The sequence below is a fragment of the Capricornis sumatraensis genome, chromosome 6 (genome assembly GCF_032405125.1).
Source record: "Capricornis sumatraensis isolate serow.1 chromosome 6, serow.2, whole genome shotgun sequence".
Classification (NCBI taxonomy): domain Eukaryota; kingdom Metazoa; phylum Chordata; class Mammalia; order Artiodactyla; family Bovidae; genus Capricornis; species Capricornis sumatraensis.
Window position 1 is genome coordinate 62,001,555 of NC_091074.1, and position 20,292 is coordinate 62,021,846.

A 20,292-nucleotide genomic window follows, 5' to 3' on the forward strand; every position below is an offset into this window, starting at 1 on the left:
GCTGCAGCCATTGTTCAATCCACAGGCGTTTGGAAGGTTCACGCAGAAAAGTCAAGAAATTTCCCCTTGCAGGAAGTTCCTGGAAGGAAGTCGATGCCCAGAAGCTCAGCCACTCCTCAGACCAGAGAAAACAAAGGCAATGCCGGCCTCTATTCTCCAGAATGGCTACAGCATTCTAGAAAAGGAAGCAGGATCTTGAGACTGCAGGAGCCTTATTAGCACAGGTGCTGGGCTTTCCAGGCAGGCTTTGATCAGAAAAGCCATCCACGTTGCATCTTTGAGGAAGGGTGGTGGGGGTTTTGCCCCATTTTGATCAGGAACCAAGCATGGAAACAGCTGACTACTTGAAAGGGGCTGTGAGTGTACATTACTTGTCGCCTCACCCCGCTTAACCACTGCCCAGTTCTTTGGAAACTAGAGCCTCCACCACTGGCAAGAGCAATCCCTAGGAGCCTAGTGGTATAGTAGTGATGTCACAGAACGTATGGAAAGTTATTCCTGACACCGTACATCCACAACTGTTGAAATTCTTCCTTTTCCTTAAATTCTTCTAAAAGTAAAGCATATGCAGCTAAATTCTTCCAAACAGAACTAGATGGTAATAAATGTGTTCAGTGTCTCTGGGCCCATATTCCCCACGTCTACTCCCTTCCGTTACTACTGTTCTTACCGTCCTTCTGTGGTTATCAGCTTAACTAAATAATAGGCGTGTATCTCGTCTTGATTTGTCAACTTCAGACAAAATCTACTGACTTAACTGCCTACCTTCCTCCTATCTCCCACATTCACACTTCCTTCACCTCTAATTCTTTCCTAGCTTTCTTGATTGTGCTATTTTTAGTTCTTCAATTGGTTAGCTGTCTCTTGTTTCAACAGCATTATGCGGTATTTCTGGACATCCCACCATGAAAGAGAAGGAAATTAGCATCTGACATATCCCCCAACACCTCTCTTTCCCTCCTACCACCTAGCCAGCCACAAATTCTGTCAAGTCTTCCACTCTTTTTTGCACTGTCAGGTTTTTAAATCTTGGGTTTAGATTTTTTTTTTTTCCCCCTTGTACTTGTATTATATCTTCTTTGTCTTGTGTAGAGATGAACCACCAAACTATTTACCTGCATTTACAACATTATGATTATGCAAATGCTACTTCCTGCAGAACCAATAACTGTACTCAACTCCTGAAGAGGGAAATAGAATCTTTAGTCAGTGAAGCTGGCTAGACCTCAGGGTCAGATGAGTTCTCTTTTCTTATACTATTAAGACAATAAAAAGCATCCCTGAGGCCTAAAGACTCCAAGGTATATGTCCAAGGGGAGAGATGACCACCAGGTGAAGAGATGATTCACTTAGCATGGCTACTTTGTCTTTCTTTTTTACCCTCTGCGTGCAGTTGGCTTATGTGATCAGCTTCTTAGCTACCTAATTTTTTTTTTTATTATTTGCTTTTTAAAAAAAAGATAATAAAAAGCATGCATAATTTAAATTATATACTTAGCAACATTACAAAACAGAAAATAGGTCATAACATCTAGCAGAGAGAAAATTGCTTGCTCCAAAAGACAAATTAATTTCTGAACTAGGTAAAAGTTACAGGAGAAGCAATGTCGCATAGTAGAGAGAACAGCAGTTTAAGGGTAGGACAAAGTTGGGTTTAAATCCTAGATAAAGGCTTTCTTTGTAGTCTTGGTACATTTACTGAAGCTTTCTGAACTTCTGATTCCAAATCTATGAACAGGCCAAACACACTTCTTTCTCAAGGGTACTATGAAGACAAAACAGGATTACGCATATAATTCAACCAGGAGAGTCTGTGCACTTGCTAATCAGCTAATCAGTGCTTACTAACACTAGATCTTATATGCCCAGGAGCAACTATCTCTGAAATGAGCTATAATATGAGACTGGGCAGCAAGTTATATTTATTAAGGTCCTAGGAAGAAACAGGAGAGTGAGGTGGCAGGCAAGTAATATTAAGGATCTAGTCATAAAACTAAAGGAAATGTACAAAATGAAGAAAGACATACAATACTAGACACACACACAATAACTTACTACAAAACTGTTTTGCAATTAGACTTTGGAAGATTTTTTTTTAAGACTGTTCTTTGATTATAATTCTGAACTACACTTATGACAATGTTTCCTAGGCAACATATACCTTACACCACCGACAATTAAGAAACCACCCCAAAAGATACCACTTTACTAGCAAAAAAGGAAAAAAAATTCATAATTCAAATGTAACCAAATGTATGGTTTAAAGAGAGAGAGAGAGGCTTTGTATGAATCACTTTAAGTTGATCACAAAATTATGAATTCTCAAACTCTGGCTGATGAATACTCCCACACATTGTACATATGTAAGAATCATGCAAAAAAATGTGGTGTCACTAAAACTTCTCCAAAACCACGGCAATATTTCAAGCTCCACCTCTCACAGTTATACTGATTTTAGATCTGAAATCTTAAGTCTCTTCTTTAATTTGCTTGCACTTGCTTAATCCATGCTGTATCAGTGATGTAAACGTAAAATGATTTCAAGCCAAAATCATATTACTAGACTCCTACATGCTTACAAAAATAACTTCTGTTTGAAAGTGAGTGGTGAGGTGTTAAGATCTGGACCACCATCTAAATGCATGAACTTATCCATATTTAATTATATTAGTATGTAGTATTATTAGCAAGTCTTTTCTTTCATTATTTCTTTGCCTTCCACTGTTTCTCCAAAAGGTTAACGTTAAATCTACTTTCCATTTCTCCTCACTGCCAATATTCTGCCATGTAACCGTGTTTCTTTCAATCAGCCGAGAAAGAAGAAAAATGGCAAATACTTAAAATGTTCTCCCTCTTACTCATCAAAAGAAGGGAAGAGGGCACGAAAATAAGAAAGATACCTGAGTTCATGAAGGTGATACTTTCAACTATCTCAGAAATTCACTTCAACACAGAACATCTTTCTACTCCCTCTGTAGAAGGTAACTGACAAGATGCTGTCCTACAGGAAGGCAACAGCCAGGAGCCTTGGTGCAGAAGGCGAGAATATCCACTGTACTCCGGGGCAGATCAGAACACGGTAGATGGAAATGAAGAGGCACAAAAATAACCCTTACTGTGAATCAAGTAAATTCATGGCTGGTTGCCCACTCTTAGGTTTGTATATTCAATTTTGTAGCCAACTAAAAGCCCAGCAGCAGAAGTGGTTTTAAAATACTCATCCCTTTGGCCAATCTTATCTTAAATCTCATTTCATATTTCAAGGTTATTGCTCATATCCCAAATCTTAAAGAAGAGCTATTAGGTAGTTAATAAGAATTGAATCTCCATGTTTTCATCATTACTCCAGAACTCTTTTTTTCTTATGGCTCAGAAACCAGAAAGCTGCTGGATTTTTACTCAGCTGCTCAACTTTACCTCAATTATAATACCACATCATTTCCATCTCGCTTGTTAACTGCCTAACCATCCACAAGAGTTTACAAATGATGGAATTATAATCTAACAATTAACTGATTTGGTAGCTTGAGGAGAGTGTTCTGCTTCTATATTCAGCCTCCTGAGGTGGAAATGTTTCTTGGAATTTGATTCAGGTTCCTATCTGAAGGCAGGACCACATCTAAACCATCCAAGGCAGATGCTGTAAGAACCTACTGTTCACTCCAGGCACAAAACAATTACACAGTCTCTGCAAAGGGTGACTACCATTATTGGTAGCATTTCATACACACTCATCCTGTTTGTCTACGTGCTTATGAAAAAAGTCTTTTCTACAGAACATTTTTAGCAAAGCAGAATCACTATTCTCAGAAAGAATTTTATAAAAAGGAAATGATTCTGGTGTTCGTGAGGAGGCGTGGGCTCAAACTCCACTCCTGACACACACTGTTTAAACAAAAAAAAAGGCGGGGGGGAACCTCTGACCACTGATGCCGGGAAAATGCATGCACACACACACACACACACGTGAATCCTTTTATCTAAGGACGTGAGGGGGTCAAAGATTCATCAGTTATGATAATGGCATTATGCACTACAGAAACCCTAAAGGTATTTTTCACACAGAAACTCTACACCGTTTCATGGGACTGACAAGAATACACGAGACAGATGTATATAACATGGGGGAAAGGGAAACTGCAGTCATGTCCTCAAACAAACACGAGCCTTTTCTGAGAAGTAACGTGAAGTTACTGAAAAGCATTTGTAAAGGTATTAATGTTTCAAGGTAACAAAAATGCCATCAAATATTCACTGCACAGTAGCAAAAAATCCATTTTCATTAGTGAATCCTCTACCTGGATCCAGTGTTCGATTCTATGTCTAAAAAAAAATAAAGTCAACATAAGCATTACCAAGATAAATGCTGTTGCTTTTGTGTTAATTTTCAGTTATGCTGGGTCTTTGTTGCTGTGCCAGTTTTTCCTGAGTTGCAGCGTGCGGGCTTCTCACCGCGGTGGCTTCTCTGTTGGAGCGTGCTAGCTCTGGAGCACATGGGCTTCAGTAGCTGCAGCTCCTGGACTCTTGAGCACAGGTTCAACAGTCGTGATGAATGCACTTAGCTGTCCCGTGGTAGATGGGATCTTCCCAGACCAGGGATCAAACCCGAGTCTGCTGCAATGGCAAGCAGATTCTTTACACTGAACCACCAGGGAGGCCCCAAATTAAATGTTTTTTTATCTTTATGAGAAGCCTCATAAAGAAAATACATAAAAGGGTCTCTAACTGGTGCCTCTATAATGTACCAGTGCTTGACTTCATCAGATACTTACATTCCAGCACTCAACTGTACTGATGTATAAAAAACTGAAGAAACGGTGCAAACACTTCCTTAGTAGAAACAGATTTCGTTTTTAACTTAGCAGCTAGTTCTCTTTAATAGCATGATCTCACATATGGTGATAACATTTACCTGGTATATATTCACAGACTGCCAAATAGCAACAAAAAGCAACTTCATTGTTTTCTAAAGGTTCTCATATAATAGAGCCGATGTTATGGTAGCCAGTTTGTGCTTCAAACAATCTGATAGAGATTGTGCGGATGTGGCTCTCTTCTGTTGTTGTTGTCCAGTCGCAAACTCATGTCTGACTGTGACCCCATGGACTGCAGCACGCCAGCTTCCTCTGTCCTCCACTATCTCCCCAAGTTTGCTCAAACTCATGTCTGTTGAGTCAGTGATGACATTCAACCACCTCATCCTCTGTCGTCCCCTTCTCCTCCTGTCTTTCTTTCTTTCTTTCTTTCTTTCTTTCTTTCTCCTCTCAATCTCTCCCAGCATCAGGGTCTTTTCCAATGAGCCTGCTCTTCGCATCAGGTGGCCAAAGTATTGGAGCTTCAGCATCAGTCCTTTCAATGAATATTCAGGACCGATTTCCTTTAGGATTGACTAGTTTGATCTCCTTGCAACCCAAGGGACTCTCAAGAGTCTTCTCCAGCACAACTCAAATGCATCAATTCTTCAGCGCTCAGCCTTCTTTATGGTCCAACTCTCACATCTGTACATGACTACTGGAAAAACTATATGGATATTTGTCAGCAAAGTGATGTCTCTTGCTTTTTAATATGCTGTCTAGGTTTGTCATAGCTTTTCTTCCAAGGAGTAAGCATCTTTTAATTTCATGGCTGCAGTCACCGTCCACAGTTATTTTGGAGCCCAGGAAAATAAAATCTGTCACTCCTTCCACTTTTTCCCCTTCTATTTGACACGAAGTGATGGGATCAGATGCCACAAACTTCATTTTTTGAATGTTGAGTTTCAAGCCAACTTCCTAACTCCCTTCCAAATTCCTCTCCGGGCGGCCTCCAGGCATCTCTACCACTTTTGGAACACTCCCCCTAAGCCCTTTCTCCCGCCACTGAGAGAAGTGCTGCAGCCTTGGGCCTTTCTGAAGAGCTGTCATTCCTCATGGCTGGTGGCTGTGTACTGCACTTCTCTCTCTCAAGGCCCTCCTGCCTGTGGCACTAGCTTGGGCTGATTTACGAGCACCTGGTCCGTGCTCATTTTCTGATATTTTATGGAAATGCAATAAATGTACCAGCAAGCTATGCAGGTATAAGGTGCATCACTGGCATGTCTGGCCTTGGCTGTGGCATCATCAGGAGGAGACTCTGGGGACGCCAATGACCATTCACTCAACTGCACTCTCTCAGCAGAGGAGATCTTTCCCTGAGGAGTCACAGTTGGAACTCACTGTGTCCGAGAGAAAGTGCACTCCCAGACATCTCAGGGAGAGGAGGAATGACCGAGAATTCTGCTACGTTACCAGGCATTTTGCTCAGTACTGGGGGATACGGAACTAAAAGACCCAATTTTTTTATCCTTCTAGCCAAAGACTATTTTCCGCTTCCTCAAAAATCATACTGGATCATTACCATATATGCAAATAGAATTGAGGAAGAAAATTTTCAAAAAAACAAAAAAACCAGTAGACCAAGTGGTCAGGTAGCCAAGCAGGCTACCAACAGGAAATGGCTGATTCTCAGGTGAGCTACCTATAGAACTGTGATTATTATTATTACAAAGTATCGTACAGAGCTGATGTGATAATTAATCAAGTCCTCAGAATATACGAGATTCCTAAAAAGATAAAATTCATTTTATTTTTGTTTTCTTTAGAAACCTTACACAAATTATCATGCCTTTGTTGTCTTAAAATATCTTTTTTTAAGCATCATGAAAAAAATTCCCCTTCTTACAGCATCACTTCTCTACAAGTTGGCTCATGGAGAACAGGCAGGTAAATCATAAGATCTACTCTGAAAAGAATTTGGTCAAAATTTGAAAAGAACCAGCCGTGAGTAACATTTTAGATAATACTTATAAGTATAGACTAGAGCTCTAGAGTGGACTTGTTTAAGCTTCTGATGCTCTCTGCCACCATAGAATTATCACAATAATGTTCAAATGTGTGGGATGAAGTCATGAAAATTACACAGTCCTAAGGACTTGTGGGCACCAAGCTACAACACGAACCCTTATTTGGATCCTAGAGTTTTGTATTCGGGAGAATACAATATATGCAGGGATCTGCAGTTTTAGCACGAGCAGCCAGGAGGCTCTGGTGAAGATGCTCTGGTGCAGATGCCCCTACCCTACACTGGGAAAGCCTGCTGTGGAGGGCACAGAGCAGAGCCAGAGAGACAGAGACTCTCTGATCTACCACTGGAGTCAACAACGGCAACAAGTTCCAGGGTCAGCACTGAAGCAATTCTCAATCATATTTCAGTACTGAAGAGCTGAGAGAAGGCAGAGAATTGCATAACTAATGAGAACTACCATTTGATGATCTCAATACTATGGCAAAGAAACGGCCATTCTACAGCATGGACATAAACCACTTGCTCTGAAAGCAGTTTGTGGAGTTTTGACGAGGTCTGGTTTTCCTCCTATGGAAACCCAAGTCACACTACATCATGGAGCAGGTTCAAGAATCCATCGTTAGTGCTCATTTCTGCAGAAATTCCTATCCCACAGAGTAAAGGACGGTTTTGTCAATTACAATATACCATACTGCTAACACGTACAAGGGGTTCACCCTTACATGGTGCAAAACACTGCAAGCAACTGGCTCTTGCTAGATTAGTACAAGTACAATTTTTTCCAACCAGCTGTCATTCAATCCAAATTTAAATGAACTTTGATCTTCCCAACAAGACAAAAACATGAAGACTTTTTCCTATTTATTTATTTAGCTGAAGAATTTAACTTTATACAAACCTTATATTTGAACCACACAGATACCTTACTACTGCTGTTACTTCCTTGAATTTCCTGGCATTGCCATGGTTTAAAGTCCCACATCAATATTTGCTTATTCTTCGACCATGTCAATTATAGCTGCCACCGCCCTTTCCCTTGTCACATAGCTGCTGCCTAGATATCCTGGTCACACATGCTGTTTGCATACACTCTCTCCCTCTTACAGAATCCTGTTGCTCTAAGCAACATAATCAACCTCCTGTAAACAGACATTCTTCCTAAGTAACCTTTGAATCTCAGGGAACTTCCCAATACTATGTACTCTGTTACAGGGACCTAATACGTGAGGCTCACTGTGACTGTTGCTAGTGAAACAACAAAATAATCTCTTTAAAACTAGACTCTCACACCCACTCAAAGGTCAAAGCTTAAGTTTCTAGGAGAGATCCACCCCAGGCCCTCCACCATCACTCCCTAACTCTGTTTTTGTTCTTTCTCTCCAGAGTTTTGATCACGGTTTATTAGTTATTTACCTACGGGTGTACTGGTTATATATCTGTTTTTCCTACTTTTTTTGAGAAGTTTCATTGAGAACAGGGATTTTGTTTTCTCGTTTTTTTTTCTGGCCAAGTGGCATGTGGAACTCTCTGGCCAAGGATAGAACCTGTGTGCCCTGCAGTGGAAGCACAGAGTCTTAACCATTTGACCACCAGGGAAAGAGGACAGGGATCTTGTAACATTATTTATTTATACCACTATATTCCTAGCACTTAGCACAGTTTCTGGTAGCACAGTGGTGAAAGAAACATTTTTTAAATGACAGAAACTACTCAAGATACCATAAGTACAAAGGCCTCATCAGTCAAAGCTGGTGACCACCACTGCCATATGTATCTCCAGTCTGGTCTGGAGTGGGAGGGGCATCCTTCCTCGCTGAACACATTGGTTAACCTGACTTAGCGCTCTCTTCTTTACCTGTCATCATGCTTTTGGGGTAGCAAAAACAACATTACTTCCATATGAAGTTCTGCCTTCATTTGGCTTATCATCTACAGGTAGCACCATGCAAACTACAGAAATGTCAGTATCATCTTAAGTGTCTCTACGTCAGCAGAATCATTGGCACATGGAAGTATCAAGGTGACTGTCTTCAAGGCTTCCAAACGCTCAAAGTCAGTTAGGCTGGATAATTTTTCATGTAGTTGAGAATTGACATCTAGGTCCTGTGCTTGGAGGAATATCAAGAGTAAAATATGCTGAGTGAAATCAGATACTCTGATTCACTCCTGGTGACAGAAAAGGACTAGATACTGCTAACCTGGTAGAAACATTTAAAGGAGATTTTCCAATTAAGTAACACCATGTCCTTGTGAGTATCTCTCAGCAGTCCACCTGCTTGATCACGGCCAGAGATCTAATCTATGGACAAATCACCCAACTCATTCAATTGGGCAACAACATTTACAAAGATGACACACTGTACCAGGCTCCCTTCTCAGCACTGGGAGTCTAGCAATATACAAAACAGACAAAACCTCTCATAGGGAAAGAGGGACATCAATCAACATACAGGATGTAAACTCCTGAAAATTCCTAAGAAGAAAAGAAAGAAAAACAAGGATTAGCGGTTGCCATGGAGAGTGGTGGTGAGGTGCTCACAGAGATGACTAAGTGAAAATATGAAAGAGAGGAAGGGATGAGCTATGCTGACTCCTGGTGCAAGAGCAGTCCAGGATAGACACACCTCAAACCAAAGTCCCAGAAAGAAGGCTGATAGGTTGAGGAGTAGCAAGGAGAACGAACCAAGGAGCAGAGCCAGAGGAGGAAGGGAAGAGGAGCAGGAGGTGAAATGAGAGTGGAGGGAGCAGGGACAGGGAAGGCAGACAACCAGCAGGTCCTCCACGATGTCAGCTTCTACTCAGGGTGGGACAGGAGGCCCCGGACAGTTCTCAGCAGATCAGACACAACTGCTTTGTGCTTTAACAGGATAACTGACTCTCTGGGAAGAGTAAACTGGGAGGGGGGCAGGGCCAGAGAGCTTCCTTGAATACCTGCCACATTGGCCAGAGTACAGCTTTGTTCTCTGCTGTGACTGAAAGGCATCTTGGAGCATATCGATTAACCTGCTGAAGGGTTAGATCTAGCATCTTTCCATCAATGGAGAACAGAACTTCTGCTTTCTCATCTTGCTTCTTTTGAAGAAGTAGGATACATCAGAAACACGGGATTTAGGACCAGACAGACCTGGTTTTGAATCCTACCTGCTCCAGTTGTAGGATGGGGAGCATGTGCAAGGTTATGTTTTCTCCTTTGGAAGAAAATAAATGGTGAACATACTACCTGTCAAGCATGGGGCCTGGCAGAGCGTGCACAGGATGAAAAAAGATGGCTGTGACCATTAACCTCTGTAGGAACAATGATCAGAGATCTCAAGGCTTTTACAAAATCCCACAAGCTGCAGAAGGTCAATGAAGACATAATAACACCTTCCTCATTTATGCATCTCAACTGAAACACTCTCTTTAAAGTACAGTACTAGGGATTTTTTCTAAAGCAAGTGCAAGTCTAAATACTTACACTTCATTGAGAAATTAACTCATGAGATTCAGGGAGAATGGCAGTGAGCCTAAGAAGATCAAAGATGAGGGACAGCTATAGACTTAGAACTCCATTATTCTTGGTGATGGAAATAAAATGATGATTGATCCTAACCTTATGCCACAAGGTGCCACATGGGAATTCCTGGATAACTGCTCAACTGGGGTTAGTTTTTTAAAAATAAATTGTTACTTTTTGGCAAAATGTGTCTTCTCTTTACAAAAAATAGATTGTTGTTTTCTAAAAGTAACCCAGAAAGCTGAAAGTTTCATTTGATAGACACATTTCATAATCTTTCCAAAATTTCATTCTTTCCCATCATTTTCTGTTTACGAAGGCAGATACCTCTGGTTGCCGACCCAACATCCACTCCCCCTTAACTCTTGCTGCTGCTGCTGCTAAGTCGCTTCAGTCGTGTCCGACCCTGTTAGAGCATCCACTCCTCCCTCACACACCTCAAAAGATGATGGGTGGCCCTGCCCTCAGTTCAGGTGTGAATTCTGAGTCCCACACAGGACCATGAGTGCATCCAAGGTCCAGTTTTACGTGCAAGTGGGGTGAGCTGACCTTGCAAGGCAGGTCTGACTCGGAGACTCAGGGAAGGGCTGAAAACCAACAGTGGCCGCGGTTGTACTGGAGGGAACTTGGGGAAGTTTGCCTTGCTTCCAAGAAGGAAACGCCAGAAGAAAGAGATCTTTCTGTCTCTAGATGGGCTGCATCTGGATATGGAGCTAGAAGCCTCATGGCTGGCCTGCTAAGCACCTATGAATCCCAGAGACACCAGCGCCGAAGCCAGAGACCCCAGGTGTGACATCTGGAGTCTTCCCTACCTCCGGACTGCTTGTTACAAGAAAAAACTAATTTCCTCCTTGCTGAGGCCAATTAGAATCAAGTGTTTCTGCTGCCATCGATCTGCTAACACAGTGGTTTAATAAACAATTACTAATTTTCTTTTAATACAGTCTTATTGCTGAAAATTCATTTTGGTAAATGACATCACACTTGTACAAATGAATAAACAGATCACTTTTTCCTCCTTCTACTTTATAAGTGTAATGTAATCCCTTTCTGAAAATCATTTTAAAATCTCATAAAAGAACTGAGTAAACCCTGAGTTGTTTTTTTAATTGTCTTCACTTTTATGAAACTTACATTCTTGTTTATTTACAAAAGCTAATGGTAACTCTGTATCCATATATGCTCATGGTATTCTCATAATTATAAGGCTGGAAAGATTTACTACAACCTCTGAGTTGTGCTTTTTTTCTATAGGTATTCAGTGCCTCATGGAATTACAGGGTTTTTGTTGAAAATTAGTCTCTTTGGGGCCTTTACCTGAGTCCTTCCTAAAGGTCTCAGACTTCTGACACTTATCCCTGCATCAGTGTCTCAAGAATTCCATGGGATATAAGGGTGCATGCACGTGTGGGTGCATGTATACATACAAGGCATGCGTGAATCTACATTATCAGACGTTTCTGTCCTTGGAGACAACTGCAGTCGGAATCCAAAATTTTGCCTAATCATTTCACTAGATGACAACTTTCCTACAAAATGGATTCACAGAAGCCAAGTGTGGTTACAGTATGCTAATAAACATCATTTCCTTCCTTTCATACACAAAGAGAAGATATTTATTTGCTTGCTCTCTTAGACACACATGACCTAAGAATGCATTCCTTGCATAACTCCAAGTGGATCTTTCTTATATGTAGAAAAGAAAATCTCCACCGGAGCCACTTATCTCAACGCCAAATGAATTTCCTTTGACATGTTCCTAATAGAGAGTCCTGTGAATTTCAGATTTCAAGGCAGTGTACATATTTAAAGTATAGGAACTGCTTTCAAGTATCTACAATAGAAACTGCATAAAGTGAAACAAAAAATTTTTGGCAATAAAACTGCTTTTACACTGGTTAGAGAATAGCCCTATTGACGTAGCACTGTTCACCATTTACAGCTGACACATCACTTGCTCAGAGAACTCTTCATAGCAAAGCAGGTGGTTTTCAGTGGAATGTGGACGTGCAGGTGGCTGAAGCAGTGGCCTCTTCAAGCTAGCCTGGTAGCTTCTTGAAAGGTATGCCAAAAGTTTGCTGATGCCCGCCTGCTTTCTCTTCTTCTCTCAGTGATGGTTCTCACCATAGCAGAAAGAATATACTAAGGGTTAGAGGCCACAGTAGAACTGAAATGACCTGAAATACCAGAGAAGGCTTAAATTCAGTCACATTTCAACACTAACCACTACAGTCCTTAACGGGGACCAGCACTCCAGCCAGCAGCAGGAGACAGGATCACAGCGACAACCAGCTTTTTAATTTCCACCCTCACACATCCACTGCATGTCACATCTTCACTACATTTTCAACTCCTTTCAGAACTTCTTTCCCTCCTGGTTTACCTCTCTCCCCATTTTGTTTCTACCATTTTCCTCTGCAGCGTAAAATCATGCAAGAAACATTTAAAATTGGCCAATTACTGTCATTTCCATCAGAAAGTTAAAGTTTTCCACTGGGCTTTTGGCATTTATGCCACATCCAAGTTAGCCATGGACTAAAGACTAAGGCCACCAAATACTATATTGCCTCGTAGGCATGAGTTTTATTCTAAAAAGTAAGAATAATAAACCCTAAAGTTTACTGGGTTTTTTTACCCTTTTTTTAAGACTCTCAGACTTCTGAGTGACAGGACAGTGATCTGGCCAAAGTCCAAAAATACATGAAAATTTTCTAAAAAATTAAGATGAAAATTCTTGATTCAACAAACCACTACAAAAGGAATAGAAATCATTTATTCTGTCTCTGTAACTTTTAAAAGGCTAGCAGATTTGAAGCAAAAGAGGAAATAGACTGTAGCTCAAATTATATTTTATAATTTTCCTGTTCTAATCAAAACATTTCTTATCCTCTAACAAGACACATTCTAATATTGCTACCTTAAATATCCAGCTATCTTAATGGATTCATATAAAATATGGTGACTTTATTTGCATTAGAAGCTCATTAAATTCAATATAAGTCAACTTCATTTAGCTCATACTCTAAAGGTCTAAACCACAGAATTTATAGTTTGCCTTCTCTCTAATGCAAAAATATGCTTTGATATCCAATTTTTTAACTAGTTGTGAGAAAATACTAATAATCATTATATAAGTAGACTGTGTCAGCTATAATCACATTAGTCTTTAGCAAAGCAAATAACAAAGGAATATAAACACACTATTCATTTTTGCGTATTGCTCTAATGAGGAAAAAAGTACATTAAAGTACAGGTAAATTTATCATTTATTATAAAGTATCCATTCATGTTTACAGTATTACCTGAAGCATTCCTTCGACAGAAAAAATAATATTTCAAGATTAGTTTAGCTACATGGACTTCTAACTGTAAAAGATCTTTTTGAAATGATTTATATAAAATTAAAATTAGTTACTAATACCATGTTTTAAACTAATAAAGGATGAAAAACAACTACAATAAAATTATGAAGTAAGGAGACATTTATAATACTCCCTTAATGAAGCTGCTCTGTAAACACAACTGTGCTGAGTTTGTTTTAGACATGGCATATGTGGAGTTATTTCTGAACACCAGGTATATGTTAATATACTTTAGGGGCTTAATTAGCCCTATTGTTCTGCTTGCTTCCCTGGTGGCTCAGAGGTTAAAGCGTCTGCCTCCAATGCAGGAGACCCAGGTTCAATTCCTGAGTCAGGAAGATCCCCTGGAGAAGGAAATGGCAACCCACTCCAGTATTCTTGCCTGGAGAATCCCCCGGACGGAGAAGGCTGGTAGGCTACCGTCCATGGGGTCGCAAAGAGTCGGACACGACTGAGCGACTTCACCTCACCTCACCTTCTGCTGGCTTCACTTTATGATAAAGACGTTTACAAATGTTACTATTTCTTCAGAGCTGAAGTGGGACACTTTAACCTACCTCCTGAATGAACTACTATTATCTCAGATTCGTTTATTTCCTGATGTGTTACTGCCTTCTAGGGCCCACTTTAACTTATTTTTACTAATTCCTACTCCTATATGCACTTACAATACACCTTCACCACTAATACCACTTCCCAGTCAAGTCATCTCTTCTCAAACTCAAAATGAACCACAATTCCATTCTCATCTAGGCTGAATTACTTCTGTTTTCCTGCACTTTAGCTTGTTTTTATTACTTCTCTCCCCCTTTTCAAAATCATTTAGTATACCTCCTGCAAGGACTTTCATAAAACTCCACCTGAAAAATCCATTCTCATACCATAAGTACATCTTTAAGTAGCTTCTTGATTCTAGGTTTAAATGAGTACCATATACAACCAAATCCTAGTTACACAGTTCATATGAAATTTCTCCTCAAGGTAGCTATTCTAACATTTGAATGTTCTTACTAATAATGAGTATAACTTTGTTTGATAGGTCCTCATTAACTAAGAAATTCCATTTTAAATACATGAGAAATAAGCTCCTACTTTTGTTACAGCAGATCATATTACTCTATTATAATACTCTAAAATAAAGGTTAACAGGTAGTGCCTGTCTTGTGCCAGACAAATATAAGTACTCATTATACAAAAACTCATATGATTTAATCCTCACAGCAGTGATAGTACAGATGAGCTAAAACTGTTAATACCTCCATTTATAAATGAAGAAACTAGGACAAGAAGAACCCTTGCAAATGTCCAAAATGCTATAACTATTAAGCAGGAGATCCAGACGCAAACTCAGTTCTATAGCTGTAGAATCCATGCCTTAACTACTGTGTGATGTGTTATGTTATTTAAATGTGTAGAATTCAAAGGAATTTCAATACGACCAATGATGTCCATCGAGAGATGAATGGATAAAGATGTGATATCTATGTGCAGTGGAATATTGCTCAGCCATAAAAAATGAGAAACCTGCCGTTTGCAATGACATGGATGAACCTAGAGGCATTATAATAAATAAGACAGACACAGAAGGACAAATATTATGTGATTTTACTTAAATGTGGAATCTAAAAAACAAAACGAGTGAACAGACATAACAAAACAGAAACAGAGCTATAGACACAGAGAATAAACAGGTGGCTGCCAGAGAGGAAGGAAAGAGGTGGAGGAGGAGAGAAAGAGGTGAGGAAGATTAAGAGGTACACATTCAGTTACAAAATAAAGGAGTCATTGGGTATGAAATGTACAGTGTGGGGAATGGTGATAGTAACTAGACTTCTTATGGTGATCATTATGAAATGCATAGATATATGGATTCACTATGTTGTATAACTGAAACTAACATAGTTCTGTAGGTGACTTATACTTCACAACAAACAAACTCATAGAAAAAGTGATCAGATTTATGATTATCAAAGGCAGAAGGGACAGGAGGCGGTGCTGGATGAAGCCAGTCAACAGGTACAAACTTCCCGGTAAAAGATAAGTAAATAGTAAGGACGTAATGTACAACATAATAAATATAATTAACACTGCTGTATGTTATACATGAAAGTTGTTAAAAGAAAAAAGCCTAAGATTTCTCATCACAAAGAAAACTTTCCTCTATTTAATTTTGTATCTGTATGAGATGAGGGATATTTATTAAACTTATCGTGACAATCATTTCATGATGTAATTCAAATCATTATGGTGTACACCTTAAACTCATACTGTGCTGTCTGTCAATTACATCTCAATAAAATTGGAATAAAAATAAGATGACCAATAATGGTACAATTGGGGTGAAGTAATATAGGTTGGAGGAAGGCATCATCAAGAAATTTTCAGGGTATAAAATTAAGGTGGGAAGGTAGAAGCATAAGGATACCATTAACACAATATTCTTACATGAAGACCTAAAGTTATATATCACGGGGAATTTTCATTTCTGGAATTCATTAGAGCCTTAGTTTCAAAAACTGACATTTTCACTTAAGAAACAGGGTTTGATAAGTGTAATTCCTTAAAAGTAAAGAAAAAAAAACTGTAAGGCATTTATGTGACTAGCCTTTGCCCCACTTTCCATTTGCATACAGAAATAAGAATGAAGAATTTATTACTTATAAAGAAGGCATCACCTCAGTTGCATCTAGCAGTTCCTCTGTCTACCAGAACATAATCAAGAATTAACACGAAACAGCATCCGTCAGAGAAGTGGAGCACAGTATAGGGCCTAAGAGGCTGCAGCCTAACAATAATCAGGACCCAAGAGTTTCTCAATACGTACCTAAAAATACTCCCAGGCCTATCTCTTGAATTAACTGGGACTTGCAGTGATTAAGGGCTTTCTTTTCATTTTACCCTATTTACTAATAAGTTTACAACTTGAGAGAAAATGCACTGATTTTCACTGCACACATGACAAGCACAAATACTGACACTGAAGTCATCTGTAGCCAACTATCAGAAAAAAGCCATGGCTAGATAAATTAAGATTTTAACATATCTTTCCTTTGCTTACACACATAAAACTTCATTTCGTAATCTATTTCACAAAAAAAAATCCAGACTCAAGGCTACACTTTGTTCTGATCTCATTAAGTTAGAAAATAAGCAGTGTTTCCTAGTCACTAACTTTCTTCTATGAACCTGAGTCAGATATAGATCAACAAGGGCTGCACAGTAATAACAACAACAGCTAACTTTTGTTGAGGATTTATTATTGCTAAGCCCTATACAATACAGCTAATACATATCATATCTCATTTATTCTTTACAGTAATCGCTGTGATTATGCCCCATTTTACAGATGAGGCAACTGAGACTCAGAAAGAGAAAGCAACTTTTAATCCGTTATCACACAGGTAACAAATGCTGGAGTCACAATTCAAACCCAGGCAGGGTTTGAATGTCACCCCTACCTTTAGCTTCCATACTTCATTCATCTTAAAAGATGGCTTGGGAGCTGTCTCATCAAAACAGGTGACAGTAAGACAGAAAGAACCTGTTTGGGTCCCCCAAGGTCTCCAGATTATGCAGTCACCCTTCTCTATAAAATGTAAATCAAAAGGGCTTGAGCCCACCTCCCAAATTCCACCTGCATGTCCACGCTGGCCTTTCACGTCTCCAGAAGTTTCTCAGGGCTTAGGTGCTCTGGAACCTCCAGCTCCAACTTCCTGCTCCCACCAGATTCTCCCCCGGGGTACCTCTTACCTTGCTGAGCTCCTCCCCCAGCAGAGCTTGGCATCTCACCAGGTGACAGAGCTCAGTCTGGGATCTCCCTCCTGTGGCTAAGAGCTGCGCCTGATGCCCAGAACAAGGCCTCAAGTAGGAGGCAGAACCACCAAATCAATAAATGCCTGACCTGACAGAGGAGGCTGCAGCTCCAGGCTAGAACTGGCCTACATCCTCACTCAAGACCTAGATTCACGGTGTAATCGTGCCAAGCCATTCATCACAGGGACCCCGGCAACAGGGGCTGTCCCCAGGCCCCACTGTGTCTCATCCCAAAGGGCATCTCAAGAGGAATCTGAAGAGGCTCGCGAAAGTGATCGTTAAACCGCTGATGCATATGGTAAGTGACTTCCTTAGAAAGAAGATGACCCACATCAGGACTTAGGCCAAGAAACTAGCCGAAGGGAAGGACCTGCTGCCTCTCCTTCAATGAAGGCATTCACAACAGCCGCAAACTCAAATAAGCGCGTGCTCGCTCTCTCTCTCTCTCTGAGGCCAGGGTCCAGAATCAGACCCTCCAGCCCTCCCTCCAATGCCTGTGGAAGGGCGAGTGGCCGTTTACTCAGCAGGAAGGGCAGGGTCAGGCCGCTGGCTTCCTGTTGCAGGCGGCCCCAGGCGTTCCCACCGATACTGAGAACACACTCAGCTCACGGGCAGCTCACGGGTAGCACACGCCAAGGAAAAATGGCACCAGCTTCTCTCATGGCATTTTAAAAATAATTTACAAAGTACATACTTCCAAAACAGATTGGAAGTTAGAACCTGGTTTCTATGAAATACTCCCAACATGAATTGCATAAACTGTAGATTCATGCTGACTATTACTCTGCGCTCCTTAGTAAATCTATGCTCCAGCTCCTAGCCGTTAAAAAAGTGACAACAGCATCCCTGTTTTCTACATTCCTTCTGCTTTCTGCATGTGGGCTGTCACGGGCAACAGCTCCCTGTTACGTCAGGCCAAAGCACTGGATGTGACTCTGACTTCAGAGGAAATACACATATACCACTATCTCTAAGGAGGTACTCAAACTCTGATGAATATGCAGGAGTCAAAGTAATTATCTGTACTACTGTGTACTGTGTGAAACCAAAGACAAAAGTGTTTACTAACCGTATTTAAGAACCACCACCATAAAGACTTGAAGAAAAAGATGAATTTGTAACAGAGGCCATCAGTCTGGCACAACTGTAGACCACCTGTGGATGTTTAGAATTGTCCCTCTCCTCAAATGCAAACCAAATCAGCAAGCAAATAATTCTGGCTTACAATATCCAATTCCAATCATCTAAAAAAGAATTTATTCCAGCCAGGAAGTCAGGGCCAGCCTGGATGGCTAGGAAGAATATGAAATAGAAAGCAAATTTTTTCTGATTTAAATATTTCCCCCCCTACTTCTGCTAAACAATCTCTTAAGCTTGACAGACAAATGTTTCTGCATTCCTTCAAACCCAGATTCAGTATTTCCACAGCTGATAGAGAAATTCATTTACCTAGAAGAATCTGCTGCCACAGAAAACGTTCTCCAATCATGAAAAGATCAGATCATGCCAATCTGCAGAAGAACTAAGGAATTAGGCCTCCAAAGACAGAATCAATACAAAGACCTCATTTTCCTGCCAGGTGCCTAAACAAAAGAAAGACTTTAAACAAGCCTCTGGGGAACTGTTTATTACAGCAAATATTTATCTGTCTCCTCTGGGCCTAGCATTGTGCTAAGAGCTGAGGACATATAGACACAAAGAAATAACAAGAAATGATTCGTTCTTTTAGAAGCTCTGGGCCAACTTTAAAATCAAATTTCATAGACTACTCTACCGAAATCACAAAATATGGAAAATGTGTGAAGTCAACACAAATAAACAAAGAACAACTTCCCGTAATTAGGTTAGTTCCCTAGTTGGAAAACAGTAATGTTATTAAAGCTCTAATATCAGGTAACACTTAGTAAATGAGTTATCTAGGCTTCCCTGAACCAGAGAGACTGCTCCCTCATCAGTTTTAGATTATAACTTAAGGAAAGAATAAGTTAGCATGTTTAGACAATATGAGAAGCACACATTAATGAAGAAATTTTGCTTGTAGAACAAATTGAGCAAGATACTTCTGTTTCAGAAAACCATCTAATAACAGTTCATATATTAGAGAAAACAAACTATTAGTAACCAAAATCTAACATATCACATCGAATTACAATTGAAAGAAGTAAAAAGAGGGTAATTCATTTTCTTTCCTGCATTGAAAACTATGAAATGATTTAGACCGATGAAAACTAGGCTCACAATTACATACCAGTAGAATTCAGAGAAACTTGTCAGTCCACTGGTAAATCTGCTTAATGATCCAACAGTTCACACACAGAAACAAAAGGAGCTTTAAGGTGTCTCCATACATATCATTAGAAAAATTATGTAACAGATGCTATATCGCATCTATGTCTCAGAAAGACCACATGACCCAGAGATGAGACAGGTTTTCTCTCAATTCAAGTGAAAGTGGTTGCCACTAAAAATAACCACAACTATTATAAAGAAAGCTTGTTTGATGATACGTGCAGAAGACGAAGAGTAAGCAAAATGAATATATAATTACAATGTGTCACCTCACTGACATGGATTACACCAATAAGCATAATAATTTGCCAAGATTACACACTGATAATTAGCCTTCCAACGTGGGACTGATAATACATAGTTCTATTAGCATTAACTCAAGATTATTTTGGAAAAATAACTATCAGTGCTTGCTCAGATAAAGTCATAAACAGGAAACTGGCAAATTCTTAGTATTCATCTTTTAATTTAGTAGAATTTACTAAAATAAACTTTTCTTTTAAAAGATAT

General features: G+C 39.8%; 1 protein-coding gene and 1 non-coding gene across 2 annotated transcripts in view; one reads left to right on the forward strand and one right to left on the reverse strand.

Annotated features, from left to right (window-relative positions):
• The window catches only part of GNAQ (G protein subunit alpha q), a 316,302-nt gene that overhangs the window by 270,375 nt on the left and 25,635 nt on the right, over positions 1–20,292 (reverse strand). The window lies entirely within an intron of this gene.
• TRNAW-CCA (transfer RNA tryptophan (anticodon CCA)) lies at positions 13,947–14,019 on the forward strand. Its single transcript has one exon. It is a non-coding gene; the product is annotated as a tRNA-Trp (tRNA).